At 44.2% G+C, this 16,316-nt stretch overlaps 1 long non-coding RNA gene across 1 annotated transcript; it reads left to right on the top strand.

Moving 5' to 3' along the window:
- Positions 1-606: 606 nt before the first annotated feature.
- LOC125751487 (uncharacterized) lies at positions 607-15,403 on the top strand. Its single transcript, XR_007400635.1, has 3 exons — positions 607-624; positions 720-808; positions 15,364-15,403. It is a non-coding gene; the product is annotated as an uncharacterized LOC125751487 (long non-coding RNA).
- The last annotated feature ends 913 nt before the right edge of the window (positions 15,404-16,316 follow it).

Genomic DNA, 16,316 nt, shown 5'->3' on the forward strand with positions numbered 1-16,316 from the left:
GAAAATCCAGGGTTATTCTGTAACAACAATGGTCTTGGTGAAAGTATAAAGCTATCCAAATATTCTAATTATAATGAGCACTAGACCCTGAATTAATGCAGGAGCTGCAAATGTATTCGTCATGCTGTTCTCTCTCTTCCTCTCTCTCTTCCTCTCTCTCTCTCTCTCTCTCTCTCTCTCTTTCTCTCTATCTCTCTCTCTCCCTATTCCCCTCTTCTCCTTCTGGTGATACTTTCTTAAGTTCGGAGACTGAGAGAGCATGTCTTCATTAGGGACATTACCATTCACAGGCTGTAGTAAATCCTGACAGTGGAAAGGTCCCCGTAACCTTTAGTTGTGCAGAAATTTACTTCCCAAGAAAATTACAGCTGCCGCTGTCTTAATTAATGCTGGCTTTTCTTTGTAGGAAACCGTGGACTTGTCAGTAAAAAAGAGGCAAGAAGAGGAAAACGGCAGAGAAAGAGAGGGAGGGGGTAGGGGAGGAAAAAAGCAAAGGAAGTTGAGTCCGAAAGGGCCGTGCACAAAAGAGCCAAGAGAATGAGAGAAATTAACGAAGGGGAAAAGTAGCTCTCTCATATTTCACGATAACGCTCCCATTGCCGTGCTGCGTGAGATTGCGAGCCAGTAAGTAGATTCAGATCTATCTCTCCTCCAAAGGGGTATCAAACGGCAGCAGTTTGTGGGAACTAATACATATTTTATTCGTCACTATCTCCCAGGCGCACATTGCGTCCCGTGGCCTACTGTGCAGATGCCAAGCACAGTTTCACAGAGATCGGGCTGCTGAGGAACAGGGAGCACCTGCAAGGTGACCGGCGTGATCTCGAGGGCTCGGGGTCGGTGTGTCTTGGGTTGGATTTTCCGGGTCAAAATGAAGGCTTTTGGGAAGGGGCTGGCGGAATATCGAAATGGGCCGATCTTTCGTACGCAGCAGTGGTAGCTAAAACTTTAAAATATTCTTATAGAAAGAAAAGCCTTGCGGTTCTAATATACAACATAATAGATTAGAATTAAAATAAAGTCAAGGCAGGCGTGGCTTTGGACCTGGTGTGAGATACGAGAGCATTAATCAGCCCATCACCCGGAAACTGTGCCGGACGTCCCTCTATGATGCTCAGAAATGTATGAATGAGAGAGACAGGGAAGGTCAACATGTGAAAGGATCCATTTTTTTCTACGCTTCTGTAGCAAAGGGCAGACCTGCTGTTCCTTGTTTTCGCTGGTTGCATCAGCCAAGATGAGATAAAACGATGAAAGAAGAAGAAATAAAACAAAATGTGCACCATGTGTTACTGCAGCTTTCCGTCGGCACGTCCAGTCGGCTTGTTTGACAAGATTAAACTGTCATTTTAATTACGTTAGTAATAAAATTAGGGGCCCGTAACCTAAATTCTCTGGAATGCAGGCTTAGATCAGCTAATTCTGCATACATATTATCAAGCTGTTATTTAGTGTCATTTCTGAAACAGATGGATGTAGGCACACAGGCTCACAGGACAGCGTTGTCGTTAAATTAGCATAGAATTATCCGTCTGGGTTTTTTGGCATTGAGTGTAACAGCAAACCGCCCTGGCGAGAGACGCATGCGTTTTAAACCAAGAGCGTCATGCCATTTCGTGTCTGTTTCAGATTCCTGAGTCAGTGAGCGATTCCTCTCCCAAAATCAGAAAACACAAAACACGTTTTGTTTATTAGACAAACATGACAAAAGTGAGACCTGTTATGCAAACTGTAAAAGGTAACAGATCCGTTTCTCGTGCACGCAAGGCAGAGAGCGCCTTGGATTATCGGGGCCGACGTAGTATGTATTAACTCTCTCAAGATGGGCAGCCGGCATCCTGAATGCACAGCTCAATCTTTTTGTTATTTCCTTTCGCTAATTTAAACCATGACTGTGCCGGGGCTCCAAAACACGGACTCTCTGTCTCCCCTGCTTACCTTCTTCTTGGATCAGCTCGAGTGACCGTGCCGTTTCTGGCCAGGAGTCCCTGCTTGATTCCACGATTCCAATTTGTAATTTTCTGAACATGGAGGTAGGACTCCGACAATTGATCAACTCGGCTGAAACTTCACCCCCCCATCCCCCCCCCCCCCCCCCCGCCGCTCCTCCCGCCCCTGTTCCAAAGACCCTTGTTAAATATTCAGGTAGATTTATGAATGGATACTGTCTCCAATCTATTTATATCTCTTATATTGACAGAAATACATTTACAAAGAGTCAGACAGGGGCTTTAATTTTGGTGCGACTGGGAGATTTAGAGGAGAAATGATGTGAGGTGAGGGAGCTGCAGATTAATGCATTTTCAAAAATAGTATTCATGGATTTATTAGAATTATTTTCTCTTTCAGAATCATTTTGAGCATTGATGCCTGTTATCTCAGCCTTTTCTCACCAAAGAATAGTAAAAGAGAGACACAAATGCTCTAATTGCATATTTAAATTTAATAACATCTTGGTTTTTTTTTCTCTGTGTCTCACGTGAATCTACATATTATTCACTGATCCAATGAAGAGGTAAATTCAGTCCTTCAGGCAACAGTGACTGCTGTGTTTCCGCATTTAAGAGGCACGACTTGTGACTCAGAATAAACCGCAAAGCCCTCCCCTCAAACAAACACGCACTTCCACATGAAATCAAGTAGGGTAACTTATCAGTGGGGATATCAGATATCTCCTAACCGTTCACAGTCAGGACGAAGCTGCTTTGGGGGCTGCCCTGCTTATCAACCGCCCTAGGTGTTTGTTAACTTATTTTTGTTTAAGCCCAAGTTTCAGACAACGAAAGGCATGTTCTGAGCTGTCGGTCTGCACTTGCCTTTGCGAGCAGAGAGCAGAGTCTTTTTAATTTATCCTGTATTTTCTCAGTAGGGAGAAAATGCAGAATGTCTCGTATTTCTCTGCTGAATCAATCTGAGGCAATAAGAGGCTCCGATGAGAGGATCTCATTATTTCCTGGAGGTGTTTGTCTGGCCCACATTTTTTTACACCTTATTAGTAAAGTCCAGCCACATTAATTGGAGTCGTTTCTCCGATTCGCTACGCAATTGACAGGTGCACTGGGAGACCGTCTCAAATTACAGAAGCTCTTGTTCTGGGAACCGTAATACTAAAGGAGTGACCCCTTGTTATTATTTGGGATATTAGTTAGAGGTTTTTGGCAGCCATGCAGTTCAGATTATAACATTTCATAGTAGAAATCATGAACTTTTCATGTGGGTTTATAGGCTTTGTACCTTGTCATTCATACAGTTTTTGAAAACATAGTTTAAACAGTTTGAACAGTCTATCAGCAAACAATAATAGTAACTATTAATGCTTAATTACTTTTAATTTTATTTTCAAAATTGTACTGTTTCATATATATTGCGTGTGTGTGTGTCAGTAAATACACACCCAGTCAGAAAAATATTAGTATGTGTTGGTTTAGAAAGGTGATGACAAATGTGAATAGTTTTGTATTAGGAAATTTAGGATCTTGTTTGTGTATGTAGGACTTTGAAATTATTCGTAGAACCTTTAGTCTCGTTTAAAGTTGTTTTCAGAACACAGATTCATAGCACAATCAAATCCAGCTTCCATCTTTTTATGCTTTTCCGACTGTGACCGAGAAACGGGTTTGTTTGGATCTGTGACGAACGAGCACAGCCTGCGGTCCCAAAGTCATATTTTCACCTGTGAACAAATCGCTGAGTCACCTCCCCCTAAAAGTGACATGACACGTGACTCTCTGCAGAGTGGATACCAAAAGTGAATGAAACCTCTTCTTCCTGAAACGTACCCGCACACTACAATCAGCCCTTCTAATTACCCCGAGACTCAGCAGCTTTGGCGTTCTTTAAGACCTGGTTGCCTAGCAACAGAGTTCCTGTAACTTTGTTTTTTTTTTCCTGAGACTTTATCTGCACACAGATCCATTCCACCATCGCCCCCCCCCCCAGCGAGCACAAACTCCCTTCGGACCAAACGAGGACCTCTTTCGCTTCCCAATCGGACCACCCTGAAGGAGAAATGATAGGATCAAAGACATTTAGATATGTCAATAAATCCACATTTATTTTATATTAAATAAATGCTGAGATAAAATGTTAGAAGGACCCAAAGTGAGCCGACTTCCCACCGCGGTGCTATTGTAATAACCATAGGCAGCATTAATTTACTGGGGGGGGCAAGATGGGCAGTAAAGCTAGGGAGGCATTACCATCTGAGCGATTTATCGGGGGTGGCCTTGCTCATTTTCAGCCATCATTAGTTGATTAGCTGCGGATGACAGTGTGGACAGGGCTGCTAGGGGGGCCAGCAGACATCCCCCCCCCTACTTCATTTTCGCTTAATGGCCGCCATATAACATCTGAGAGATGGCTAAGAAACACACCGTAACCATGGTCGTGCCAGAGATGCGCTTGTCACTCCATTTGGTGGGGGGGCGTCAGAAAGTGAACAGGCACATTTCTTACCAGGATTACATTTTGGAAATGAGAATACTGGCGGCGGCAGAATTTGAAAGTGTCCTATTCTTAGACGCGAGTTCGTGTTTGGAGTATGGCAGCTCTAAGCCTCCAAGGGGTGGCCATTCAAAGCGGACACCCAGAGGCCATTCATGGGTCATGTGATCAAAGGCAGTGTGGTGGCAGCCTTGCCCATCCCATTACAAGGGCATTCTGGGAGCAGCCAGACAGGGCGCACCACGATGTGAGCGTCATGTCGATTCGGACTGGTAGCGTTTTGTAATTAATAAAATTGTTATAGTTATTGCAGCTGTTATTACCGCTAATAAGCACTAATGATAATAATGAGTATGTACGGTAATTAAAGCGTGATGTTACTCTGCGTTGCTCAGCTGGACTGCGTGGGTGGAGGGTTGGGGAGCGGGGCAGCATGGGATTGCAGTCTCCCCATGTAAAGAGAGAGTCAAAAGGCACGGTGGAGGATGCAGGATACCAGGCCTTTTGTTCAGTGGCCTCGTAGTTAACAAAGTAGGTAATGTAAACCTCCAGCTGTCCCTCCGGAACTCCTGCCACCTCTGAACTGTCTCCTCCAGGCTGTTCAGGGAGCAGTCTGTGGGCAGTGAGATGCTGTTGGGTATAACAGACCGAGGGGGGGGTTGGCAATCAGATAAAGAGGACGGGAACATCCCTCACACCTGTCCCAGGCTTGAAGGAGGGGCAAACGGCACAGCAGTACAGTGTCACAGTTACATCCAGGATGGACAAGAGCGGTGGGATCTGGAGATGATGAGAGTCCAAGAGCCAGTGGAAAAAGAAGCAGCATAAGAATTTCCACAATGCAACCCTTTACACACAGAACAGCCTTAATAATCAGGAATCCACTGACACACTTCCACGGATGATAGTAATAAACTGCAATGTTTACGCGTTATTGTACGTAGTACAGCTTTGTAGCTGTCACTCCTCAGTCTCGCTTATTGAATCGCAGCCTGATAGCTGGCAAGCAGCTCGCATAAATAGAGGAGTTTATACTTTAAGGAAGGGGTAAATGAGTCCTGACTGGACAGCCCCAGGGCTCACCCTCCCCATATCCAACAAGACCCCCCCCCTCCCCCAATAGCAAACTCTTACATTTGATTGTGATAGATGTAGAGTGGGGGGGGGGGGGCACTCATACAAATCAATGACTTTAGAGTATGTGTCATTAGCCTGCGAGACGCAGCCACTGGTCACTACGATAAATCATGTGACGCTCGTCTGTCTGCTATGGGTGACTGGACACGCATTAAGGAAAGGGGGGGGGGCAGATTAACTCACGTGTTTTACTCGTGTTTTAATGCTCATCCACTGGAACCCTTAGGGACCCCGCCCACGTCCAGGATGATGGTGCAGTTGTGTGTATAAACCCCATAATATGGTCTGAGTAGACGCTGGATACTCAAACCATGCATCTGCATGGGGCCCCCTGTTGGCCGCAAACACTACAATAAACTAAACTACACTACAATAAATATTAAATAGACACATTCCTCATTGAGGAGATGCAGAAGTGGTATGTTCTGCTAACCAGCTAGCTAGCTACAATCATCATACTTTTTAGCAATCTTTCTTTAATTTTTGAAACATCTGAGGGAGGGGGAGAGGGGGGGGTGTGGCCCCAGAAATGGAAAACCCACCCCTGCATAAAGCTCTCACCGTGATTGCTAAGTAGAATGTGAAGCACCTTGAAAACACCCAAGTTGGACAAAGCACAATGAACCTGCCTGGAAATGGAGGTTCTGTTTCTCTCTATCCTGACTGCCAGCACTTGTGCGTGTCTTATCCTTTTAAGGAACGCTAACGCTAAACGCTAACCGGCACCGTCTCGCTCGTTAACCCTAGCCTACATTCTCCCGACTCTACCGTTTTTTCACCACCACATGTACCCAGTAAAGTGGTACCTAAAACATGCTGTCAGGATTCGTTACAGTAATACAGGAAATCTTTACTGTTAGGCAGAAGTACTTTTTATAGACAGGATATTTTTATTTGCTAGCTGCAAATCAAGAGGCTACAGCTACAAGCATGAGTTACAAGGCTTCTTGTTAATGTACTTCTTACATCAATGGTAAAAAAACGTCTCACCCATATATCCATCCTTCCTTCCCTCCATCCATCCTGCAAATGTTTATCCTGGTCAAGGACACAGGAGGGTCTGAAGCTCAGCCCTGTCCACAATGGGTGCAAGGATGGAATGCCAGTCCTTCGTGGGGCATATCTTCTCTGTTTTTGTTTCTAAACTACTTTAAATTTTCTTGAAGAGAAGCTATGTGTTGTGTGTTTGTGTGTGTGTATTATGTTTATATGTTTTTTTTTTACGTTGAGGGAACCATATTTCATGTTTGCAAAGATCTGTGAATGCAGTGAAAAAACTAAAAATGCCAAAAGTCTTGTATTTTGATTGGTTACTTATGGTTAAGGTTGGGGCTGGATTGGGGTTAAGGTTGTCATGTTGGGATTAGAGTTTTCCCCATAGAAATGAATGGAGAGTCCCCACAGTGATATAATTACCAGCCTGTGTGTGTGTGCGTGTGTGTGTACTTGTTTATGAAAAAGTTTTGGAACACTTTCTTATGTCTCATTGCAGTTTGAGCATAATAAGAGCGACATACAAAAGAAAATAGGTAGAGAATTGCAACTAATTAAGGTGAAATATTAAATAAATGACAAACACTACCTACATAATTAAAAAAAAAACAAGTTCAATCTTCGATCATCAAAACAGCCAACTTTTATAGTGATTAAAGCTGAACAAAGTCTTGACGTACTATTAAATAAGGACTATTAATTAATCAAGGTATTTTTTCTCAAAGTTCATCCTGACACCGTTGGAAAAAGATCCGCGAATGATGTGCACTAGCTGACTGTGTAGCTTACACTCCTCTATCCATTTTATCCCAAACCAGCTCCATGGGGTTTAAGTCAGGTGAAAAATTTCAGGCCATTGTTATAGTTATTATATCGTTGTTGACGTTATTGTCATCTATTCAGATAGTTGACAGCGTTTTGTAAAACGTCACGTTGGAAATGCTGAAACATAAGACGTCCAGAAACCACTGACTGATCGAGCACGTTAACGCGGCGCATTGAATGAACCTTCACCCAGGCATGGAGGACGAGGCTGTAAGGAGCCATACGTGGTCACATGACTGAATCACGCTGCACTTTTCAAGACGGGCGCTTCGGAGTGGGATGCATGGACTGACACCAGTATGTAATGGAGGCACCAGTATAACAGGACAGCAGGTCCCTTAGATGGGGCCTGGTGACGACCCTGTAACGAGGGTATCCCCCCAGTCGCCGGGGAAACTCAGACATAAACATGTAGGGGTTATGTATGGGGGGGGGTGGGGGGGGGGGGGAGAGAGAGGCAGTGGGGAAATTGTCTGTTTTATGAAGCTCCCTTGACTACCTGCCTGCTTCATCTTCTTGTTTTGCTTTTATCCTTTTAGTCTGGAAGGAGCCTAATTAGTCACTGCAGAGGGCTGCTCTCTTTGCCCTTAAATCAGTAATTGGTTTCAGCGCCGAGTCTGTCAGGAAATTAACACATCACAGTGTGACAGCTGCTAATTTTTTTCTTCTTATTTGTCATGTGAACCGCCGCTGATTTGCCGGGGGAGCCGAACAAATTAGTGGCCTGGAGCCGGTGGCCCCTCGCCGGTATGCCGCTCACCTACTGCAGTCTCACCTTCCTCCTCTGCGTTGTGTGTGTGTGTGTGTGTATGTGTGTGTGTGTGTGTGTGTGTATGCATTTCTTACAGAATGTTCCATGGTCCCAAGTGTCGGTTGTCAGGTGTGAAATGTCAGCTGCTGAAATGTCAGTTTCTTCAGAAGTAGGAAACCATCCATCTGTCTACCTGATCATCCATCCATCCATCCATCCATCCATCTTTTACTTGCTTATCCAGTAAAGAATTGATCAGGGAGCCTAGAGCCTGTCAGTCGACTCTGTCATTGTTCACATGCACAACAAAATATTGGAAGTAGGCTGTCTAAGTCCAAGCGTCACATATAGTATTAGCAACAAAATACACAGCAGAATAGAACAAGTTATATAACATTTAAAACAATGCAACAGTTAGTTTCCTGAGTAAGGTGCAAGCTTCATCGCGAGAGCAGGGAATATGGAAGGCCAAGCCATTGCAGGGCGCTGTGTACAATGTGGGCTCACCAAATGACCTCATAGCATGTGTTTAGGAAATTGATATTTGGGCATGAAGGGCATTACACTCTTTGCATTTCTCAGGTTTTCTGACACCATGTGGCTAATACCTAACATCCTGTTCAGCATATTTATTTATTGTACTTATACTTATTTATGAAAATCTTATTCATGCATGTCACTTTACCCACGGGTTTAATTTGTGTTTGTCTGGAAGCATGTGCAGAGTGAGATTTCCATCGCACGGCATAACTGACTGCTAACTCTGCATGTGAAGGTAAAGTCTTGAATCTGATTTATTCACTCATTTTGTCTTGCAAGCTAAGGCAACATTGCAGCTGACTGATACAGGTGGAGGTGCAGGTTTGATCGTTAAAATCCTATAGCACGACTGTACGCAAGGATGCCATTACATGCCCCTGAGATGACGGGAAATATTAAGGTCATGGGAAGGATAAGATGACAATCCTGTGAGAGTTTCTATAACCTTAACAGCAGCCCCCGCCTCATTTTTAAGGTGATGTTCACTTTGGGTAAGGCATCAGAATTCCAGTCGGAAGGATGTTAACCTTATGCAGTCCTGGATCCAGATAAGCGACATGTGAAGTGATTTGAATAAACTAAAGGCCAGGAGTGAGTGCGGTTTTCTGAGCGAGGTCCGCAAAAGAGAGAAAACAAGATGTCCGGGACGTCAGTAAATCCTTCAAAGAGTACCGACTGATAATGGCCCAATTAACCTTTTCAGGCTCCCTTGTCAGTGAAATTTACTGCGGTTTTATTAAATGAACTTTGGGTCTCGGGGGTTTTGCGCTGCACTCGAAACAGCCAACACGGACCCCCTCCTCGAAGACAAGCAAGATTTTCACTAGTGGAAAAATCTCAGATTCAGTCAACGAATGTTATCCTAAAAAACTCATTTACTGTATCGCAAACGGAGGTAGCTTTGGTTGGCTTCTGTGAGATGACTGTCCTGTAAGGTTTAGTAGCTGGAAGAATGAGTGAGGAGAGATGTCCTCAGAATGAGGGAGAAAAAACCTCACCACTTCATTAAAACGTGGCTAATCAAGATGCTGGAGGTGGGAGTGGCCTTTCACAGCCTGTGCACCATCATACACTCAGCGTGCGCCTTGTCCTTCTGTTTGAAAATATTTGCAATATTTGACAGAAGAAGTCAAATATTTGTCAGCTGGATGTGATAAGATGTTTTTAAGCAGGTCGTTATAGGGGGGGTCTGGCCTGGAGGATTGGAGAGAAAAACATGACATGGTAATTTTGATAATACACATATATGGGATGTATAGGCAGATGAAGTGTAAATCGAAAGAAAATGCTAAACTTAGGAAATGGAGACTTGCTTGGTGATCAAGCTCAGGTGTGTGTAGTCAAATCCTCTTTAAAAAGTCTCAGTGGAAATGCACGTGTAATTTGTTTGGGTGAAATACTTCGCGAGGTGTAGATAGGAACGTGATCTTAGCTCATACCTGAAAGGGGTTTTGTGCTGATAAAAACAAATATTTCCAGAAATGATAAGTTTGTCTTGAAACAACACACTATCTGGGAGGAATGTCTGTATGTTAATTTTTTTAATGTGCATTAAGAGTCTAAAGGAAAGTCTAGGCAGGTAGCATGCCAGACAAACGGAAAATATTACATTTAGGAATCTACCCGAATCTTCACAGCCGATCCTGTGTAGTTGCTAAGCTGTTTTCTTTGTGTTAATGCAGTGATTTTCTTTCAATGCTGTCAGTATGCATGAAGAGTCTATTTTTGTCGTATATATACCTGTGTGTGTGTGCGCGTGAATTGTGTGTGTGTGTGTGTGTGTGTGTGTGTGTGTGGGTGCGACTGCGCGTGTGGCTGGGTGATATTCCTTGATTTTGACAAGCATCCTGCCAGCCTGAAATCGCATCTGATGTGCATCTTACTTGGGCCTCTGCTTCTCCCGATACATGAAGTTATTGTTGTTTTCTAGCTCATCTCCTTTCAAATGCGGAGGAAGGGTAGGAAATGTCGCCGTGCGCCTTCGTGTTTGCGAAATTGGACTGCCTCTCCCCATTATTGTAAACATCATCTGGCGGACAAGCCTGCCGGTTGCCGTGGCGTTCGGGGAGCTGCCTGAGTGTACCTGCAAGAGCACATCCATTAAGGACCAAACTATTTTTGATTTACATGTCGGGACTTTTAAAGGCACGGTGAAGACTGAAGCTCTATAGACAGCTTGACTGTGCGCTAGATTAAAAACCAATTCCTCCCCGGTCGACGCTGCCTCTGGTGTGTATTTTCAGCGCCGGGTACAATTTTCCCAGAATGCATCAGTTCTGCAGGCAGAGACTGACTCAGGCCCATTTTAGGCCTGCTGGCACACCTTCCAGGAGCTCTGCTGTCTGATTGTCAGACACGCAATATCTGCCTTGCAGATTACTGTCATTGTCATAATGCAGTTTCAAGCCGGCGAGTTTTATTTGTTTTCCTTCATCTAAGCCTCCGAATCTGAGCCTCGGAGTGGAATTAGCCCCTGACTGGAGACTCGTTAGGGCTATCAAGCTCAGGTGTGTCTAGTCAAAGCCTCTTTAAAAAGCATCGGCAGGGCTGAGGGGGAGGGGGAGGCGGCAGGGTGTAATTTGTTAGAGGGTGAAATACTTTGCAAGTTGTAGCCGGGGAAGGTGATTTTAGCTCGTACCCAAAAGGGGTTTTGTGCTGATAAAACGAACCTTTCCCGAAATGATGAATTTGCTGGGAAATGGCACTCCATCTTGCCAAGCTGGGTCACTCCTGGGCACGATATGCCCCAGAACATCACAGATATCTTTTATCTAAAAGTGTGAGATTACCTATCTAATACCTTAGGCTCAGGGTATCGGTGTGGAGTGAGAGTAGATTCAAACAAAAGCGTTAAATCCTGTAAATCGTTCCAATTAATATGAGCGTGTGCTGGAGCTCCGAGAGCTTGTTGTTTGTTTGTTTTGTGTTTTTGGGCGTGTGGCCATTACGTTCACTGTAATAGTCATTGGTGTCAGTGCTCTGGACCAACAAGTGTATGAGTGTACATTTGCTGAGTAGGGTGGGGCTTGAAAAAGACCGGGGGGGGGGGGGGGGTTGTGTGTGTGTGATAGCTGTGTCAGGGCATTCTGATGGACACAACGCACCACCAAAATTAAACACTGCAGTGTCTGGAGGATAGAGGGGAGAGAGGGAGGGGGAGAGAGAGAGAGAGAGAGAGAGAGAGAGACCCAGATGTTCTAGCCTCATCCTTTGTGTTTTCATCGCACTGAATAAAACCAAGAGGACAACCAACGTGTCTCTAAATATGTCCTTATATTTTTGTTACAAATGCACTACTTCCTGTCAGGTGTGCCGGTAAAATATAGTTTAACATGTAGGGAATCAAAAACGGCATTTCTGGTAAGAATCTGGACTACGGGGTACATTATACTGCACTATGACTGCCTTTGCCGCAGTAATGGGTCAGCATGAACCTATTAAAGAATTAAACATACACCAACTCGGGGGAGTGAGACACATTAGACGAGGATTAAGAAAGAAAAACGCACTGCGATTATATCTGTGCTATTAGGCCAATTTTCGCAAAGTCTAGACGATTAGATGGAAATTACTGTTAACAGGCCTCTCTTAATCAGACTGTTCACTTCATGTATTCAAATATACAGTATAGTGTTGTGAAAACATGATGAAACAGACAGTATGTTTTAAGGAGAATTCAGTCTGGATGAGAGGGTTGTTTACAGGCAACACCGGCCTTGATAAAAACTGAATGTGTGCAGGAAAAATGGCACAGCGATTAGACGTCATCATATCAGCAGTTTTGCACGCAGGCAGGTCACAAGCCAGCATCCCCATGGCAAAACCGCTGAGCTGCCTGTAGCTTCACTTTAAAATGATTTAATGAAATCAATTGATACCAAATGTGCATTTTGCCCGTGTTTGTATTGTCCTCGGGTATTTGGAGAAGAACGGGCAGGTGGGGTGTATTTTTGGACGGCCGGATCGCAGTCACCTGACATGCCGAGCCGGCCACTGCTGTCAGCCGGCGTCAGCGGCGCCCCCTAAAGAGCTGCTGTTAGCTGGCTTCTGCGCGCCAGGCTAGTGTGGCACTACACCTGCGCCACAGATGGAAAAGGCTGGTAGCTAATGCGGGGAATCGCACATTCCCCAAATAAACAAGCCAACTATATTTAAAGGTTGGAGTATCGTATAAAAATTATAATTTATTTTCATATGTTTACAACCTGGCTGGTAGCCCTTTTTATTTATAATAGTAAAATAGTTATTATTATAAAAATAAATAAATAATAATAATAAGAAGAATGTATACAAATATGGCTCACAAATACAAATACTATGCAGGGGGGTCACCTTTAATTCATCTCCTCTCATTCGTTCCATGTCTGCGCTCCCCATCGAGAACAACATGACACGTCATGTGACCCGTCTCTCTGCCCTGCAAGGTGGTCCTTCATATTCAGTTTTCCCAGTTTAAAAGACTTCATGTATCCAACCGATTTCACCCAAGTCCCATTATGCGTGAATTTGCCTTGGTATTGGCTGCCACAGTAACCTCCCCAGCAGGCCTTAGCGCTGCCGGTGCTGAGGAGCATAAAACATGACGCTCCCATGCGTGTTGTGCAGGTGCCATGCAGGGCATCCGACATTGTGAGCCGCCATAACCTGTGCAGCCCTGGGTTGCTTAGGGAAACGGGAAACAGGAAGTGGATCGTGGTTGATGTGCACAACAACTGAACACCTTTAACGGACAAACTGCTAAGACTGTAACACAGTCTTCTAAGCATTATGCGGGTTTAAATATAATGTAATGTCACATTCAAACGAAATGATCAGATGTCTGAGGAAACACATAGCATAAATATATTGAAAAGATATTTCATGCTGGAAAAACGCAAAATGCTTATGATACCTGTTTATCGTAATAAAAATATCATGCATACCAGAGATTCATACCTTTTTCTATGCTATTGACAAGTTGCATACTTACTGAAATGTTTCTGCTTCACTTTATATGAATTCTAAGAATTTAGGTCACCTTAAGAAAAGTCAATATTAAATCAAATAAAACAGAAAGAGAGTCACTCATGGAATTCCTTTATGACGGATCTGAGTATGCAGACCTTTACTCAAGCTTCTGCTGATCTGGGTTCTGGTCTCACATAAACATCACAGCAACGGCAACACAATGCATTCTTAGAGAAATAAAGCTGAATATGATTTTGATGTGCATTTTCCTTAAAGCTGAAACGATTACCCACAGACCGAGGCATATCCGACTGTCTAAGGTTAGTCAATGAGCAAGAGATTAAACTCCTTGCATGTTTTTGTTGGACAGCTCCTCTGCCATTTGACTTTTCAGTTTCTCTGTAATAGTACAACAGAAGTGTTGGGGCCCTCACTGAACATGTAGTTCTGCACCCCGCCATTCAAAACACGCGTCTGCGGACAGTTACTACTGTAATAATAAATAAATAAATAAATAGACACATTCCTTATTTAGAAGAAGCAGCATGTTCCCCTAACTAGCTACAGTTTTCTGCTAAATGTAATGTTATATGCATCCATGAAGTGATTGTATCCTAGCGTTGCCACAAAAAGAAAATCAGCAATAGGAAGAATTAGGAATTGTCTGACAGAAGATTTGCCTAAGCTGAGCAGACAAATGAAGAAATGCATGATGAAGATGCAAACTGCATAAAGTGCCTTTTTATTAGGGCCCCTGTCCACGGGGGGGGGGGGGGGGGGCATCATTCTTGGATCATCTGTTGATAATGAGAAGGAGCAGGAAGCTCATTGCATCATTCGTACACAGGGGAACCCAGGTGACTTTCTCTAGCCTCTTCCGCTGCTTCCTATAAAAACCCCGGGTTTGTAAGTCATGCTTCAAAAGGGGTAACCAACAGCGTCACACGGTGCAGGGATGGGTAGGCGGAATGGAGGCTTTATTTGGGGTGCAGGATTAAAAAAAAACAGATGCAGGGATGAAAATGCGGCAGCCATTTTGGCTTCGGCACAAGAGGAGAGGAACCGCAGGGAGAAGAAACAGACATCAGGACAGGAGCGACAAGGCCTTGGTGCGTCATCCTGCCAAGAGGCACGGAGACGATTGTTTTGTGTTACTGGTAATTAAGCAGTGGCCGAATAAGCACGTCATCTGCCTTTGCCCCTTGCTGGAAGGACACACGCAGGGCCCCCCTCCGGCCACCCCCGTGCACCCCCAAAATGCGGCTGTAGAGATTTTATTTCAGCAGGAAAACCATAGAAAGCTGTGGTGCCGTTAAGTGTGTAGGTCCTGCCCTCAGTTTGCGTTGTCATCTCGTTTGTACTGCAGTGCTCCTGAATAAACAGGTTTGTAACACTTTTAATTCAATGAATATGGTTAATCCTAATTACTCTTGTTGAGTTTTAAATTAATTAGCAATATTCCATTTCAAACACATTAGAATGGAACAAACAGAGCTGGTTAGATAATAATAATAATAATAAAAGGTTTTGGTGTTTGTGTCACCCATGAAAATCCTTGGCCACCCCATTCAAAAATGTTTGCTGGTTCCCTGGACACACATCCTCCCTGCCAGTCTTCCGAGGGTCATGGTCAGGCATGGCTGTAGACGTCCACCCACTGGCTGCTGTTTACTCGTTAGGAATTCCCTGTTCACCCCCCCCCCCCTCTTTGTTGTGCATGTTTTCAGTGTTCCTTCGACAGCGCTGTCCCCTGCTCACAGGACCCCGTGGCAGGCCCGCGAGGAATCCCAGCAGCCGACGGCATCCATTATAGCGCAGCGGGCTGTCAGCATCTGTGCCAAAACGCTGCCCAGCCGGCCGGCTCACCCGTCTGCCCACCCATTCCCTGTCTGCACCGAGCCGCCACGCAGACCCGCTTGCATCATTTGCACATAAGGACAGCTAGTTTCGTCACCCCCAACAAGGACCAGATTTCCAGCTTCTTAATTGTATATATATATATATATATATATATATATATATATATATATATATATATATATAATATTCCTGGACCCCCACCACACACATACCCGCTCACTTGAACACGAGTTGCTGGCATACAATGGGTGCGTCTGACTTGGGCTTAGGTCTGCCTGCAGCTGACATGACGTGGAGCGAGATCTGCAGGCGGCTGCAGGGCTGCAGTATAAACTGACTGCAGCCAAGTTGGACAACTTCTACTCCACGTAGTGCGAGACCTGACTGCAATGGCAGCACTGCCAGAAGGGTGTAGGTAATCTATACAAATATCACATGCACATTACTTCTTTTACAATAACCAACTCCTGATACAAACTGTTGGCAGTAAAAAAAAAAATAACTATTGTGTATAGCGGCCCTGTATGAAAAGGCCGCTGCCAGGGAAAAGATCAAATACATTTACTTCAAGGATTCAAAGTTTTCATTGTTATGTACAGAGTAAAATGCAATTCTTACTTGAATGCCTTCTTCACAGACTGCACGATTAAACAAATAAAGCAGCACAACATTACAGTAACTAACAATAAATAAACAACTAACTTACGTCTACTATTAGAGCATTTATTTCATTTATTTAAACTTTATTTTACCAGGTAAATTAACTGAAAACCAGTTCTCACTGCTTTACGTGCTTTTCGGGAGAAATAGCGGACAACGA

This window comes from Brienomyrus brachyistius, chromosome 11, assembly GCF_023856365.1.
Source record: "Brienomyrus brachyistius isolate T26 chromosome 11, BBRACH_0.4, whole genome shotgun sequence".
Classification (NCBI taxonomy): domain Eukaryota; kingdom Metazoa; phylum Chordata; class Actinopteri; order Osteoglossiformes; family Mormyridae; genus Brienomyrus; species Brienomyrus brachyistius.